Source organism: Amia ocellicauda, chromosome 12 (genome assembly GCF_036373705.1).
Source record: "Amia ocellicauda isolate fAmiCal2 chromosome 12, fAmiCal2.hap1, whole genome shotgun sequence".
NCBI classification, from domain to species: domain Eukaryota; kingdom Metazoa; phylum Chordata; class Actinopteri; order Amiiformes; family Amiidae; genus Amia; species Amia ocellicauda.
This window is the reverse complement of record NC_089861.1, coordinates 35156938-35173807: the sequence shown is the minus strand read 5'-3', so window position 1 is coordinate 35173807 and position 16870 is coordinate 35156938. Positions and strand designations below refer to the sequence as shown.

At 38.0% G+C, this 16870-nt stretch overlaps 1 long non-coding RNA gene across 1 annotated transcript; it reads left to right on the top strand.

Moving 5' to 3' along the window:
• The first annotated feature begins 3273 nt into the window (after positions 1-3273).
• On the top strand, positions 3274-6691 carry LOC136764152 (uncharacterized). The gene is made up of 7 exons (XR_010821157.1): positions 3274-3350; positions 4004-4085; positions 4215-4439; positions 4736-4846; positions 5161-5458; positions 6148-6317; positions 6446-6691. It is a non-coding gene; the product is annotated as an uncharacterized LOC136764152 (long non-coding RNA).
• The last annotated feature ends 10179 nt before the right edge of the window (positions 6692-16870 follow it).

The window sequence follows — 16870 nt, the reverse complement described above, 5'->3', positions numbered from 1 at the left end:
AGTTTTACAGTACTCCTCTTCACGAAATAGGTTTGGATATAAAGTCTTACAGCTGTCATTAAAACAATGTTGAATAGTTGATCAATGTAACAACGCAATCACACCTCTCTGTGATGGCTGGTGAATTTCCACAAACCAGAAGGCCAGATAGATTGATGGTGGGAGAAACTGCTAAAGTACGATATAGAAGTGATACTTGACCGGACCGCTGCCATGGCAATACAGACCTGTAATGTGGTTCAGCTCTTCTGTAAATGTGCACTTTATATAACATTTTCATCATAGTACTTGCAATTACATTTCTAGTACTCATGTTTTTTATTGTGATTTCCCTTTTGCTCCATTCCCATAGCTCTAACTATGACTTCAGCACATCTTGTCTGCACTTGTCTGTCTAGGATGTAAGACTTGTATTTTATATTAACTATATTTTACCTATGCACTTGTGTGATTTTGAACTTGTAATTGTATTATGTTTTTTATCTGTAATTTTATATTGTATTATTGCACTTTTGTATTGCTCTTATATGCTGTGAGTCTACTAAGAAATAAATAATTATGCTGAAGACCCTGTCTGGATGCAGGCTGCATTGGCACCGGATGCATAATTTGGACTCTCAATGTTTAAAGATCATGGCACTGTTTTTAGACCAGCTGTGTATCTTTGTTCCCCTTTACATCATGCCATGTGTAAAAGAAAGCTAACTTGCAGTGCCCAATAAACGCTAAAGTGTCTTCAGTGTGGCCTGTTATTCACCTCTGAGGTAGCAGAACTCCTCCGATTTTTTTTAACTGTATGAGTTATTTCCATTATGTGATTGACCTACCCAAGATAGTGGCTGTGCGCTCACACTGTAGCACGCTGTAACTCCCAATGGCCACATTGCTTCTATTGTCCATTTATATGGGTCAGGAGGGGTCAGGCAACTGCATGTGAGTCCACAGAGCTACAGTGATCCACCTGCAAACCTGCCTAGCAGCCCAGGGGGGTGCAGTGTGAGAGAGCAGCCAGCAGAGGGCACTCCACACACTCGGCTGGGCTACACATTCTCTATTCTCTCAGTGCTTGTCTCAGGAATCATACTACTGCACTTCACCTCCTACTCTCACAGCGGAATTCCTGTCTTGTTCCTGTTCATACAGGAAGACACAGAGTCCATGAAAAATGACTGGAATTTCCCCCTGGTGCTGCAGAATACAGTACAGCATGGTCTCCAGCTAAAAGAAAGCATGCAAGCAGATAAATCAACATCATGCTAATAATGATATAGCTCACTGTATCCTCTCCCTCTCCATCTCTCTCATTTTCTGAAGAACTGAACTAGTCCAACAACTTCCTCCATAAAAACTAAATATAAAGCGAGAAGGATTCTGTGTTGTTACTTTCCACTCAAAGGATTTTGTTTGTGTGTTAAACAGAACAACAGACATTGAGAGATTGAAGGACACACTGGTGCTGGAATGACACATGTGGCATGTCTCTGGCTTTGATCAGTCTCTACCTGTCTGTGAGATTATTACATATAAAGGAGAGTAATTAAGAAGAAAAAAGCAGCACTATTAGTTCTCACAGGACCCTCTTCAACTGCTAAAAGAAGGGTTGAATGGAAGAAACACAATCATAAAAGACAGGGTGCCGGTAAGAAGAGGAGTTCCAGACAGCAACGTCTCAGGGACATATTTTAAACATGGCCTTCATTCACTGCAGCTCTGAGGAGTGCACCAAATCTGAACTAGACCTGTTTCAGTTAGCGCTCACACAGACCAGTATCGAAAAGAGCTTCTATGTCGAGGTCCCACCCATCACTGCGCTCTCCGATAACACACTATTGGGATTTTACATTACTGGAAATGGGGATGACTATTTAGATTTTAACAACATGGTGATCTATTTGACTTGTAAAATTACTAAAGAATAGGGCGCAGTTCTGGTACAAGCTGATCGGGTATGCCTGGTAAATTACCCTGTGGCTTCCCTTTTCAACCAAGTCGACATCACTATTACAGAGCTGTTATAGAATCCATTCTGAACTACAGTGAAAGCACCCTGAACACACAATACTTTGTCTAATACCCCCTTTCCACTGGCCGTGTTTTGTGGAGGTTAAATATCTGGTGGAGGTGTGTGTTTGACTAGTAGACAGACAGGGAAGACATCAGCTACATTATGTCCAAAGATATAATCTCAAGTGCTGTGTGGGATGACAAAGAAATTATAGTTTTATTAGCAGCATGGAATGAAATCCACTTACAGAAACAATGACTGCTTACAGCTAATATCCATTAAAAACTTGATTAACTCGGATTTCACAGGACCGGTGCAGTGCTGTGACTAGTTAAAACGAAACTGAAGGATAATAATCGGATCGGTAGCAGTCGATTTTATTAATATTTTATGAACAGCAGGCCGGTGTTTCAGGCTGTGTTGTGTGAATGGTGTGCAGGACAATCCGCAGAGACAGTCAGTATGAAGGCGAACACGATTTGGTTAATGTGTGCCTATGTACAAGTTAAATGAATGAATAAATAAATACAGCAGATCTGGGTTTCCCTCTAAAACATTAAGGACTGGTTTAATAAATGCGTCCATAAATGCCAGGACTGAAACGTGCACACTTTAGTTAAATTATAACCTGCTATATTGTAGCTGGATGATTCATTGTGAACGTGTGTATTTTGTTTCAACTGTAACTTACCCTGGTTAAGGACATCTTAAGTAAATTATAAATACGGCGAAAATTATTGTTTGCAGTTACACATCTGCACAAAGACTAATAAGTTAATGGAGTTGTTGCACATGGAAACGTATTCTTATGGGGACGTGCTTGTCTGAATATAATGTTGTCTACACGTTTAGCTCTTCCTAATATCTCTGAACAGAAACGTGTATTTATTACGCTGTTTACAATCATAAAACAGAAAGAATAAAATAGACAAAAGTCTTCTCCACATCAGGCTGTATCGCTCGTAGTGTTGTTCTCTGTCTCTGTTTTTAAAACGAAACAAACCAAACCGACAGTTATGGAGGGTGATCAGTGCCAAAATTAAGATGAACGTGATTATGAACATGAAGATGATTATGAACATGAACATGAACATGAACATGAAGATGATTATTAACATGATTATGGACATGATTATGAACATGAAGATGTTTATGAACATGATTGTGAACATGAAGATGATTATGAAGATGAACATGAAGATGAACATGAAGATGATTATTAACATCATTATGAAGATGATTATGAACATGAAGATGCAGACTGTGCGCTTTTACAATGTTGACAGAAACTGGTCGGAAGTCAGACATTTCAGCGCAGAGCAATGGCGGACAGACGTGTTTCGAGGTAAGTTGAAACGTAATAGTTTAAATGTATTAAATGTAAATGTAAGATAAACCTACTCACTCACACGGTCCCTAATTAAGGTAAGATTAAGTTCTACGTATTACTGTCTTGCATTTATTTTAGGCTTTATACAGCATAAATATTACTAGTTACCTGCCTTTTGCCAGACTTGTTCTGTTCTTTAATTATTTTCAATCTCCAAAAATTAGTTTTTGCCTCTCGTATTATTTCCCATTTCGAACTCAAATTCCAGGTGTGTGTGTGTGCGTGTGTGTGCCAGTGTGCTACCGTACAACCATTAATGTACTGTTTTCGCACCATTTGCACTACGAATAATCCCCAAATCCTTTCCGTACAATGGTTTTTTATTCTTCGAAACATGGAGCCTAATGATACTGATAAAATTCACTCCAGAACTGAGGAGGCTTTCAGCTGTTTAGGTCTCTCAACAAAACCAAAAAACTAGAACCAATTCAAATGCCAGCCAGTGGTTACAGTGTCCAAATTTTAAGAATTGAAAGTGGTCTGAACCAGGCAGTGGCATATATTCGACCACTTCAAGTAATAACTGTTTAAGGTATAAAATAAATTAATCACATACAGTAAAAAAAAAAAATAAACATGTTAAATTGTGTTATTTTTTTAAAATCAAGAAGTGGTCATGGAGACATGTAATAAGTGTGGCAAAGATATCCCTCTGCAGTGCCTTTCTGAACACCTTGAATGCTGTGGAAGGTAATCCAACATTCTATGTATTTGTAATAAATAAGTTAAATAACATTTCAAATATATAAAAATGAAATAAAAAAAATGTAAAACTGATTTAATAAATTACATGTTTTCTTCTTCATATACTCTGTACAGAGTGCTTGATGACACAGATATAGAAAATGATAACCTCCCAGACACATGTGTTGAGACTGAACCATTTCAAAATACAGCAAGTCTGGAGAAGCCAGTCAGCCTATGCGAGATGAATAGAAACCACCCAACAGACAGTCTCTGTGCTTCAGGCTCTATTGTATCAAACATCCACATTCCACCTCATTCTGCGGATTAAGATACTGCTTCTTGTAAAGGACTTTACAGGTGTGTAATGTTTTAATGTATAACACAATCAATACTACTTGTTAGATATAGAAAGTGCAATTATTATAATTTTAAAATGTTTTGGGTAATACTATTTTCATTTTATCTGCTTTTCACAAATGAAACAAACTAACAACATTTAAGCAGTCATACTGAATGCAATGCTTTAGTTTTAATACATTTTATCTCAGCAAAACAATTTTAAGAAGACAACTATATTTGTTTATGTAAAGTATGAATAGGGCTTCAATGCTAGCAATGTGATGGGCTACATTTAAAAAAAAAATGTTTCTTAGAGAATATATTGACCTTGTCAGCGAAGACAATTTATTTAGTGATTCTGAAGAAGAACAACTGAACAGAGCAATAGAAGAATCACTGAAGGAAAGATACCATTCACCTGCTGAGTAAGCTTTCTAAATTAAACACTTACACTGTACTTATATTGTAAAGGCTTATTTTAAGAAACCAAAACTAAACTTTTCTGTATTGTTTTGTTAGCATATTTATGTAACCAAATTTTAAGCACACATTATGTAATACACTTTTTGTAATACACTATATTACATATAGTCATTTTAACATTTTCATATACACTTACTGTACAATTTTCCATCCACATGCAACAATAATGTACTTATAAAATGCCTGTCTTATTTAATGGAATTGTATTGCAATTATTTATGGATAGTTGATCAATTACATATTTTATCTATTTTAGTGCAAAAGAAGTCCTGTGGTCATTGAGACGAGAAATCAATGAGGAAGAAGTTGTTCGCATCAACATAAACAGACGCAATGTTTGGGATGGTGCTGTAAGGGCCATGAAGAAGCCAAACTTCTCCACAAACAAAATCGCATAGATGTAAAATTTACAGATGATGCAGGTGTTTCTGAAGGAGCTGTGGATTGTGGAGGGCCAATGAGGGAGTTTTTCCGACTAGTCCTGCAATATATAAGAAATAGTCCCATGTTTGATGGCACAGAATATCAGCGCACTCTCTCATGCCATGCACAGTGTAAGTATGCCAAAAAAACGTTATGTTGTGAAAATAATAAAGATAAATAATAATTATCCGGAAAACATATATCAAATGTAAATGGTATGAATTCCAGGAAATCAAACAGAAGTGTGATTAGGAAATAAGACAATATTTGTCCATTGTTGACTGCTTGTGCAAAACAAATATTTAACTTGCACAATTCCCAACAGTTACCTTATTGTTTTAACATGATGGAATCAGATATGTGTAGTAACCATTATGACTGTTCAACTTGTGATATTTTAGATAATAAACATAATAAATTAGCTTAATCAAACTGGCATTAGAAATAAAATCATGGGCATTACGTTAACCATAGCTAACTTAATGCTTTGTAAGTTATATTTTCTTTTTTCTCTCTGATAGCATTGAAAGACAACAGCTACTTCTTTGCAGGACAGTTAATAGCAATGAGCATAGTGCATGGATGACCCTCACCCCATTTCTTCGCCCCAGTGTTGCTACAAGCAGTAGTGCCTAGGCCCTGACAATGTGCACGCCGATATTGAGGATATAACAGATTTTTATTTGGTAATTGTTACATTTGTAAGGCTTTTGTTCATAAACAAACACAATACACTTGCCCATCAATTACATAGTCAATTGATGTATTATTATTGAAGATGGTGCTGCACAATTAATTCATGTTTTGTTTCTATCATAAGGTTGCAAAATCGAAAAATAAAAGGGACCTGGATGAGGCTGTGATGAGGAATATAAGCCTTCTCAGCCTGGCAGGATGTTTGAAACAAATCACACCTGAAAACAAACATGCTGTTGTGCAAGATGTGGTTGACTGGTATGTTCTTCAACGTACAAGAACCCCATTTGAAAGGTATTTCCTTTAATTATGTATTTAAGTAAATGTATTTATTCTGAAGCGCAGACAAGTCCAGCAATAACAAATGTATTTGTATGATTAATTAATGTAATTATTTATTTTTTTATTCCATATGTTCCAAGATGGACTCCAATCCTTTGGGTTGCTCAGTTGTATAAAGGCTCACCCTGAAGTCTTCACAGCAATTTTCACCAATTCAATGAAGAAGCTCACTGCCGAGGAACTTCAGCTGCTATTCAATGAGCAGAGATCTGAACGTGGGAGCAATAGGTTTCAGAGAGAGAATGAAGCCGTTTCTTATTGGAGAGATTATTTGTTGAAAGTAAGTTTTACTTAGCACTTGTCTTGGACTACCCAATGTCAATTTAGGTAAGGTAGTTAGAAGAAATGTGTACGTATATATATATATATATATATATATATATATATATATATATATATATATATATACGTACACATTTCTTCTATAAATTCTGGTTCTGAATATAGCTATCAAGAATATATATATTTTTAAATGTGCTGGTTTCTGTAAATTGATTTTGGTTTAAATCGGAACTTATTCTGTTTACTCATCAAAAGGAAATGTTTCAGTATAGTATTAAAGTATAAATATTAATTTGCTTATTCTAATTTTACATTAGTAGTTTCTTGGTTGTCCTTTCTATATTATTTTATGTATGACTGTCATTGTATTATGAGTTTCCATTCCATTATTGCAGTTTCCATTTTTTTTTTAAGTGGTAATGTGTGGAGTTACCCTGGAAGACATACTAATCTTTGCACAGGAAGTGACAATATACCAGCATTAGGTTTCAACCCTGATCCAACTGTAGAGTTTCTGCATGATGGTTCACGCTTTCCATGAGCAAACACGTGTGCCAACATATTAAGGCTCCCATGCAAGGACTCGTATGACTCTTTCAGGGATGATATGGACTTCGGAATAAAAAATTCCCCAGGTTTTGATGTGGCATAACTCCATATGTACAGTAATTCTTTATTCTAGTACTATCTTTATTTTGGTTTCTTGTGCACACTTTATTCCCTTTTTTTTCAAATGTAGCCTCTTCAATATTGCAGTAATGTAAATGTCCACGTGTTTAAAGAAAAATGGGCAGCTATCCCAAAAATTACACTAGTAATGCTTGAAATTATTACAATAAATTGTGTAATATTCCATATGGAACTCATTACAAGACTGTTAAATTGTCATAATTATAGCATACTCACCAAATTATAATTGCTATGAATGTGTATAGTTGTTGTTTTGGTTGAGACAAAGTTTTCAAAGTTTCAACCAATTTTGTGAGAGCGAGAATGGCAGAAAGCCTTTTGTTCTTCCTGGTGTTTATTCTTTTTCTTAAGATGTTTTGGTAGAAATGTTTAGAAAACAAACCTATTTCAATGTCCACTGTCTGAAACTGTTGCAATAAATATCTTAATTTTCAGCATTGGGACGTTTCAAAAGAAATGTGTTCCAATTCTCACCTTGTTTCACTAAATTAATACTACATGTTAGAGAAAATAAATGTGTGTATACCATTAATTACTTGACTTATTTTTGTCAAAATAGGTATTCATATTTAATAAGATTGCCCAAAACAATATTACATATTTATACAAGGTATACATTAACAAATATATTGTTTTACAAGTTCAAGAGTTTGTTAATCAATTTTGTTTTGGTGTTACTACTTTTTAATTTACTGGGTACAATTCTTAAAAAAAGCTTTTATGATAAAAGTGAAAGTAGGCTAGCAAAAACAAATTTGACAGTTCTTTCAATGTTATGGGCCATAGCACCAATTAAAACCAATCAGGAGACTGGTTGACACAAAAAACAGAAGACACTTGGGTTTGACCAGGATCAGAAAACTAGATTAAATTGCAGTACAAATATTGGCACAATTACTACATACTAGTAGACTGAATGTAACTCTGTGCAACATGTAATGCTTCTAATTAGACACCAAGTCCAAAACATCTGCTTGTCCTCAGAGGGTCAATGTTGGCTTCAAGAAGAGGAACTAATGTGTCTTGCAGTGAGACTGGGGGCTCTGGTACCTCAACAGTGCTCTCCAATTCAGAGCTGGTTACTACAGGTCCATCCCAATCAATTCCATAGGTGTCTAAGTTCATCTAGTGAAACAGGGAAAGAAAAACATTACTTAAAAGTAGAAAGGTTTCAAAAACACTTTGTATCAATGAGGTAAAGTATGTACCATATCAGTGTCCCATGTTTCACAGGAAGTTGGATTTTCTCTGCTGTAGTTTGAAAGCAGTCCTTGAATCCACAACTGTTGTGGGGATTTCATGTGCTCTGAGGAGAGAGGGTGTTTGTCCCATCCCCGGCAGAACATTTCAAGATGCATGTTCAGTCTAGGAATCATCACATAGTGAAGACAAATCATGTGAAGCTCGTTATCCGGGTCAAGTGCCTATATTCTCTGCAAGTACTGTAAAGCAGCATAGTAATTGCTTGTTACACTGTACCAGACATCTCGCCACAGCCGCTCAATGCGCTGGTTGTGCACACTTTGACCTGTTATATGACTTCCTCTGTCTGCAAAACATTAAAATAGAAAGAAAGAAAGGAGTCTAGCAGATAAAAACAACATTGACCAATTCTAAATTTCCTTGGCAATTAACTTTCCCTCACGGTGAGAATATTTTTCTGATTTATTCACAAATATTTCTCATTTAATGACAAATTACTTCTGTTTAGCATTACTTTCTAGGTTAGGCCATATCCTGATTATAATTAATGCCACCTTAGAAACCATAAACATTTATGTTAATCAAATTGATTTAACAATGAATGTTATTTTTTTCACACGCAAAAATATCAAAGTAAACCTATGAGGAAAAGATACCTGGTCCTTGAAGAGGATGGTCCAACATAAATCGAGAAACTTCAATATTTTCAGGGCCTTTATCACTTTGCACTCGAGATGGTAAGCCAAACTGCTGTACTGCTCCTACAAAAGAACTCTTGAAGCTCTATTGTTGTTGCTGGCTTTGAGGTACATAATTTTCATGCTGTATCCATCAATGCCACCATGAATTAATGTCCTCCATCTCAGGGCAAAATAAAACAGAATTTAAAAACTACATAGGTAATAAACAGGTAAATACATTTTAATACATAAAAGTACACACAATCTGTAATCACAATATATAATTTACATATATGTATAAAAACTATAGTAAATAATATCTGTATGATTTGTCTATATGTGCACTTACTGAATTAACTTGGTTACATGGTTTACATGGTTGTCTTGTTGTCCAAATACATTCTCCAAATGTATTAGGAGAAATACACTGCAAATTTGAGTTCTAATTTACTGTGTGGGGAAAACAAATATATTTTTGTATTATTAAATAACTTACCTGATGCCTGTACTCCTTAGAAAGCCACTCACTTTCTTGTAACCTGAATCAGGATATTCTGCAATCAGATCAGTCACCAGACGTCGAAGTTCATCATCAGTTATGTCACTATATGTTTCCGTAACAGACAGTCCATATTCTGTCATTCTCCTTATTGTTCTCACACTAACAGACAATAAGTTTGATATTTCAGGAATGGTAAAGTCATATTCTAGGAGAAATTGTAGCTGCTCTTTGGATATGTTGAATGCTGGCCGACCTTTTTCACAATTTCTGACTGTCACTGGTTTAAACCCACTGACAGGAGCATCACAATGTGACTCCAAAAGCTGCAGTGCATTTCCAAGATTTTCAAGCACTGTGCCTGTAGTGTCAAGGAGGACACTTTCAAAGCATCTTGAAAGCACACCTGACAGGTATTCAATTCTGGCATGAATGTAATCAATATCATCAGGCTCCACGTTTCCAAGACAAAGTTGCCGTGATAATCCATTTAATACGTCGCTAATATGGTCCAATACATCTTGCGGGACACTGGCATTAATCACTGAAGTGTACACAAAGTTACAAAAAATATTATTAAGTGATTGTGAATAATCGTCCTTTTAAACACCATATATATGCACTATGATATTATTCGTTATGGTGGAAAACGTGTTATAATAAATAGCTGGCAAAAGGCAGGTTACTAGTAATATTTATATATATTTATAAAGCCTAAAATAAATGCAAGACAGTAATACGTAGGACTTAATTTTACCTTAATTAGGGACCGTGTGAGTGAGTAGGTTTATCTTAAAAAATACATTTAAACTATTACGTTTCAACTTACCTCGAAACACGTCTGTCCGCCATTGCTCTGCGCTGAAATGTCTGACTTCCGACCAGTTTCTGTCAACATTGTAAAAGCGCACAGTCTGCATCTTCATGTTCATAATCATCTTCATAATCATGTTAATAATCATGTTAATAATCATCTTCATGTTCATCTCCATAATCATGTTAATAATCATCTTCATGTTCATAATCATGTTCATAATCATCTTCATGTTCATCTTCATGTTCATAATCATCTTCATGTTCATAATCATCTTCATGTTCATAATCATGTTCATAATCATGTTCATAATCATCTTCATGTTCATCTTCATGTTCATAATCATCAACACGTTCGTGTTAATTTTGGCACTGATCACCCTCCATAACAATAGCTGCTCCTCCCATAAGAGGGACGGACTTCACAGCGGCCTGGTTTTACAGAAAAAGCTCTGGGACGTACGGTAGCCCTGAAGTGCAACTGCTGAAAAAATAAAACAGCGGCTGTTAGATTTAGTAGTGCTGAAAAAATAAAGCAGGGGCTGCAGCATTTTCAGAAGCAATTACGGAAAGGGAGGAACATTGTGAAATATATTTGACTGATGCCATTGGACAGCAAGCAAGTCACGTCGGCCGAGCAGCTTCTCAGAAGAGACAACAGAGTCTGAGAAACGGGCGCCAACTGCGCAGAGCGCGAAGTATCATATTAATATTGTTGTATCTTCTGCTCTCTATCCACTTTGTGGTGACATATTAAGAGTTATAGGGCTGTCCTAAAATTTATTATAATTAATGAAAGCTTATGTAATCACTAATTTAACTAAACATGTATATTTTCATATACAATTACAGTACTCAGCCTATATGTAAACTCTAAGAAGTGAAGGTTGTAATAAGAACCTTTTTGGATTCCAGGGTTGATACTGTGGAGGATCCTTAAGGTTCTTATTAGAACCCTTTACCAAGGTTCCCTGCAGACCAGGATCATTAAAGCAGTTGAATGTGTGTTAAATCAATCGCGATCATGATGAAAAGGCTCTTAAATGCTCTCTTGTGTTACCACGGAGCTCACGCTTCTTAAACGAACCCTTTAACTCACGAACAACCCAAAGGGTCGATAGAACCGCTGAAGAATCTCACTGAGTGAGTATGTACTCTGTTGGTGTTTTTTTCTGTTCCAGTTATTAATTTACTGTAGAAGCTTTAATTTCTGTTACTTTTAAAAAGTAAAGTAGTCCTGATCCAATGTAAATTACAATGTCTGGTCACGCATAAGTGGAGTAGCAATTGGAGCAGTGGAGCAGTGGCTAATTTGATAGCAATTCCAAAAGATAGAATAACACTCACTAATAATAATAATAATAATAATAATAATAATAATAATAATAATAATAATAAAATATGTTGATGTTTATATCAATTAAATATACTTTTCTGTGTAAATGGGTTAATGTATATATTGTTTGCTTTATAATATATATTGTGCAGGCACATTTGTAAATTGTTTATTTGAAGTAGACAATACAACAAAGGTTAAGGTTCCCAACAGGTTTTGTACAGAACACTACAGACAGGACGTGGTTTTAAAGCAGAAAAGTACATTCAGTATAAAACGCATGTAGAATTAAGATAAGTTAGAGAGACAATGCAAAAGTCCTTAAAAAAATAAACATCCATCCATTTTCGATGCCGCTTATCCTGGTAAGGGTCTCGGGAAGCCCATGGCGGATCGGCAGGAACACAGCCAGGACGGGACGCAGCCCATCCATTGCTGGGCAGTTTATCTTTGCCTATCAACCTGGCGGACGGTGGGAAGAAGCGGGAAACCCGGGGAAACCGCGCAGACAGACACCGAGCCGAGACCCGAACCCAGCGCCACCGTGCCGCCCCTAAAATAAAAATACTATTTTATATGAATGTGTTGTTTATTATTGTTTCTTAGTTTTTTGGAGATATTCATATTTGTTAAAGCCGTCTCTCTAATTTTGCATTTCCCAAATTAGCTCCTGCTCTTGTCTATTAAATCAGTAAACTGCTCCTTCTGATGGAATTGTTAACGGATGTTTTCTGTTAGCGCTTAAGAATAATAAAGCACTGTCACACTGCCTTGTAATAATGAAGTACAGTTGTTAATTTAGTAAATCTAGCTACTTTTAACCCCCTTCTGTCTCCTACTAAGCTTTCATTAATTATAATACATTTTAGGACAGCCCTATAACTCTTAATATGTCACCACAAAGTGGATAGAGAGCAGAAGATACAACAATATTAATATGATACTTTCTGCTCTGCGCAGTTGGCGCCCGTTTCTCAGACTCTGTTGTCTCTTCTGAGAAGCTGCTCGGCCGACGTGACTTGCTTGCTGTCCAGTGGCATCAGTCAAATATATTTCACAATGCACCTCCCTTTCCGTAATTGCTTCTGAAAATGCTGCAGCCCCTGCTTTATTTTTTCAGCACTACTAAATCTCGCAGCCCCTGCTTTATTTTTTCAGCACTTCCAAATCTCGCAGCCCCCGCTTTATTTTTTCAGCAGCTGCTTTATTTTTTCAGCAGATGCACTTCAGAGCCACCGTAGGGACGCGTCTGGCACGGCACGGCACGGCACGGACGCCTAACAGGATGGTTTATACTCGTGCGTAGGTACGCATATGCATCTCTGCGTAGCGACGCACAGCAGGGGCAGACGGGCGGAACTGTGGTGGAAGAAAATGTATTACGTGCACGGGAGGAACAGCGCAGACTATTTTCTGGGTGTGTTTCCAACTGATAAACTACCCACGAGTCCAGAGCAGGAGGCCTGGATGCTTTATCATCAACACAGACCCTCACGACCTACCCAGGGAGCACTGTCTCATTATCTAGAAAAGGACAAGACAAGCACGCATCTTCTTATAAGTCTTATGGGTGCCCTCTAATTCTATCATGAGTTTAAAATAAAGACTGCAGTATATGGGTGGCATGGTGACATGGTGGTTAGTGCTGCTGCCTCACAGCTCCAGGGGTCCTGGGTTTGAGTCCTGGCTTGGGGTGCCTGTCTGTGTGGAGTTTGCATTTTCTCCCTGTGTCTGTGTGGGTTTCCTCCCACTGTCCGAAGACATGCAGGTTATGTTCATTGGCCATGCTAAATTGCCCTGTATGTGTGTGTTGCCCAGCAATGACCTGGTGCCCTGTCCTTGGTGTATTCCTGCCTTGTGCCCTATGCCTGATGGGATTGACTCTGGCTTCCCTGTGACCGTCACCAGGATAGGTGGTTTTGAAAGTGGATGGATGGACTTGAGTACATATAGTCAGGAGCTGAAAACTGGAATTGTTGGGTTGCATTCACGCGAACCTGTTAGACAAATTAATGCTGAATGGAGTTGATATAAAAATTAAACTCACCCGTAACAGGGCGTTCTGTCTCATGAGCAACACTAAAAAGTTTGAACTGTCTATTCTCTCAGCAGCTCTTTGTGAAGAGAGTCACAGTGACTCCCTCTGTCATGTTGGGTCATGCTGAGGTGCTGCAGGTGGCTAATGCAAAACACCCTGTAGACCGGGTTCAAATGAAAGAAAATGAAGTCTGGCCAGAGGAAGTCGTGTGTGCAACTAGGAAAATGTGTTTCTGGGGCAATTGCCTACAATAATGGTGACTGGTTTTGTGGACAATGCCACATTCAGTGTCATAACACATTCAGAGCCGTTACACAAAACCCCTTCAATTTTAAACATTATTTAAACAGCACTGTATGTTGATGGGGAGCAAATCCAGCTAAACCGGTGCAGCCGGATTTCAAGAATGATCACTGTGTTTGGGAGTATTTTAACCTGGTGGAAACAGCCAGGAAGTGTCTAAAAGACAGACCTCTTGTGGACTGTAAAGAGTTTGCTGTCAACCTCAGTCTGGATCAAGAGTGCACCGGCCACTATTCGCTCATTAAAACGTGTAACCTGAGAGCCAAAATTTGCTTTGCCCAGCCATTACCCATCACTGTGAACATGATAGTGTACACTGTTGTTGATTACATTGTTGAAATGAACATCAGACGTCACGTCCTTTAAGACTACAGCTGAAAAACTATTGTATTGTGCCTTTCACAAAACTAACCATGAATACGAAGCAGATTGAATACGTCATGATTAAGGACATTTACAGACTATTTTCTGGGTGTGTTTCCAACTGATAAACTACCCACGAGTCCAGAGCAGGAGGCCTGGATGCTTTATCATCAACACAGACCCTCACGACCTACCCAGAGAGCACTGTCTCATTATCTAGAAAAGGACAAGACAAGCACGCATCTTCTTATAAGTCTTATGGGTGCCCTCTAATTCTATCATGAGTTTAAAATAAAGACTGCAGTATATGGGTGGCATGGTGACATGGTGGTTAGTGCTGCTGCCTCACAGCTCCAGGGGTCCTGGGTTTGAGTCCTGGCTTGGGGTGCCTGTCTGTGTGGAGTTTGCATTTTCTCCCTGTGTCTGTGTGGGTTTCCTCCCACTGTCCGAAGACATGCAGGTTATGTTCATTGGCCATGCTAAATTGCCCTGTATGTGTGTGTTGCCCAGCAATGACCTGGTGCCCTGTCCTTGGTGTATTCCTGCCTTGTGCCCTATGCCTGACGGGATTGACTCTGGCTTCCCTGTGACCGTCACCAGGATAGGTGGTTTTGAAAGTGGATGGATGGACTTGAGTACATTTACATAATTTTCCAAATAGTCTGTGCTTTTTAGTGGGCTGCTCTCTTAGTGGTGTTTCAGGTGGAGCAGTCACCCCCTTAATAGATATATCAAAGTCTGGTTCAGATGTAATAGGGCTTCTCTGAATAGACATAGAAGTGACACTAGTAGGAAATCTGGAGAAAACTCTCTTAGACAGTACAGAGCTGGGGATATTAATCTCGGCCATGGTGGTCATAAATCTACCCCATCCTTTTGTGGTTCTCCCTGATGTAAGAGTATGTGGCTGTGTAACAACGTTAACCAGATCAATCACATGAGACCCATGAACAGAACTCCACTTGAACACACATTCCCCATCCAGGAAGCTATAGAATTGTTGGACACCATTTTCTTAAGTAATATTTCTGCATTTTTATTTTCCCTCTGTGGTATAGCATCTAAAATATAATCAAAAACAGTCTCTGTAGCTGAATTTTCATCAGGGGTATCGGGTTCAGGCATGTGCAGAGATAAAGTTGCTTTTTCAGAATCTGCCTGCCGTGCCAGGGCCAAGTAACGCTGTAATAACGCTGTAATACTTGTATACTTGTAATACATTTAGCCTTTTCATATTCACCCAAGTGAGAGCTTTGCAGAGCTTTCGCAGTACAACCTATATGTTACTATTGTTCTGATATAGTGTTCAATGGGAAATAACTATTTAAGCCATTCCATCTGTTTCCAAGGATACATCTAAATACATTTTCTCTGTATACTGCATTATCATCCTGGTCAGTAAGCCAGTGTGATGGCAATACTTAACAAATTACCATTAAACCCACCAGACTGGTTCAGACAGACACAGTCGTTTTACTTAGAGTTTTTATATGTTGCTGCTTTTCTTAATTTTCTGTAATTGTTTAGCGCTCAGACGGATGTTGCCTTTAACCATGTAAAGAGCAATTTCAGATACTCACCAGCTGTGCACAGAATACCCTTTCTCTGCTGGGTGGCTTTAACTAGCAGCTGTAAGAAAGCGAGGTTTCTCTGCATATGCACGAAGACATACTGACAGCAGGAGTCATAGCAACTAAATGTGGTAAAAGTCGAACACTCACAAACTGCGGAGCTCAGGGCAGGACATCTACAGCTCCAGCAACAATCCAATATTGGGGAGCTATGCTAAACAGTTAATAGATCCCAGTGATTATAATTGAGAAGTGACCGCTCTACAGGCAGGTATGATATGACAGCAGGAACGATCATGGAAATCAACCCAGACTAGACAGGACAAACCTAGTGATCCCAGACCAAACACACACCCACTGAAGCAGGTTCCTGCCAGTGTTGTTGGAGACTGTAGCCTGTTTGATGTTGACTCCACTACAGATCAGCAGAGCGCAGAAGGAGCAATGTCAGTGTTACAGTTTTATACAGTGCAGTCACTGCGGGGGGTGGGGGAATGGTGGGGGGGGCTGCGGTCAGTGGACAGGAGGGTGGTCATCAAGTACCTGGTTAGTCCTCCAGTCCCTTTGAGCTGACACACACCAGGGTCAGGGGTCATATCACTATTGTTTAGTTGTTTCTGTTTCTTCATAGTTTTATATTTCTACTATATTACCTTGTTATAGTTTTAAAATGTATATAATTTAAAATTAATATAATTGAATTTTGTTTCTGCAAAGTTAATACTTT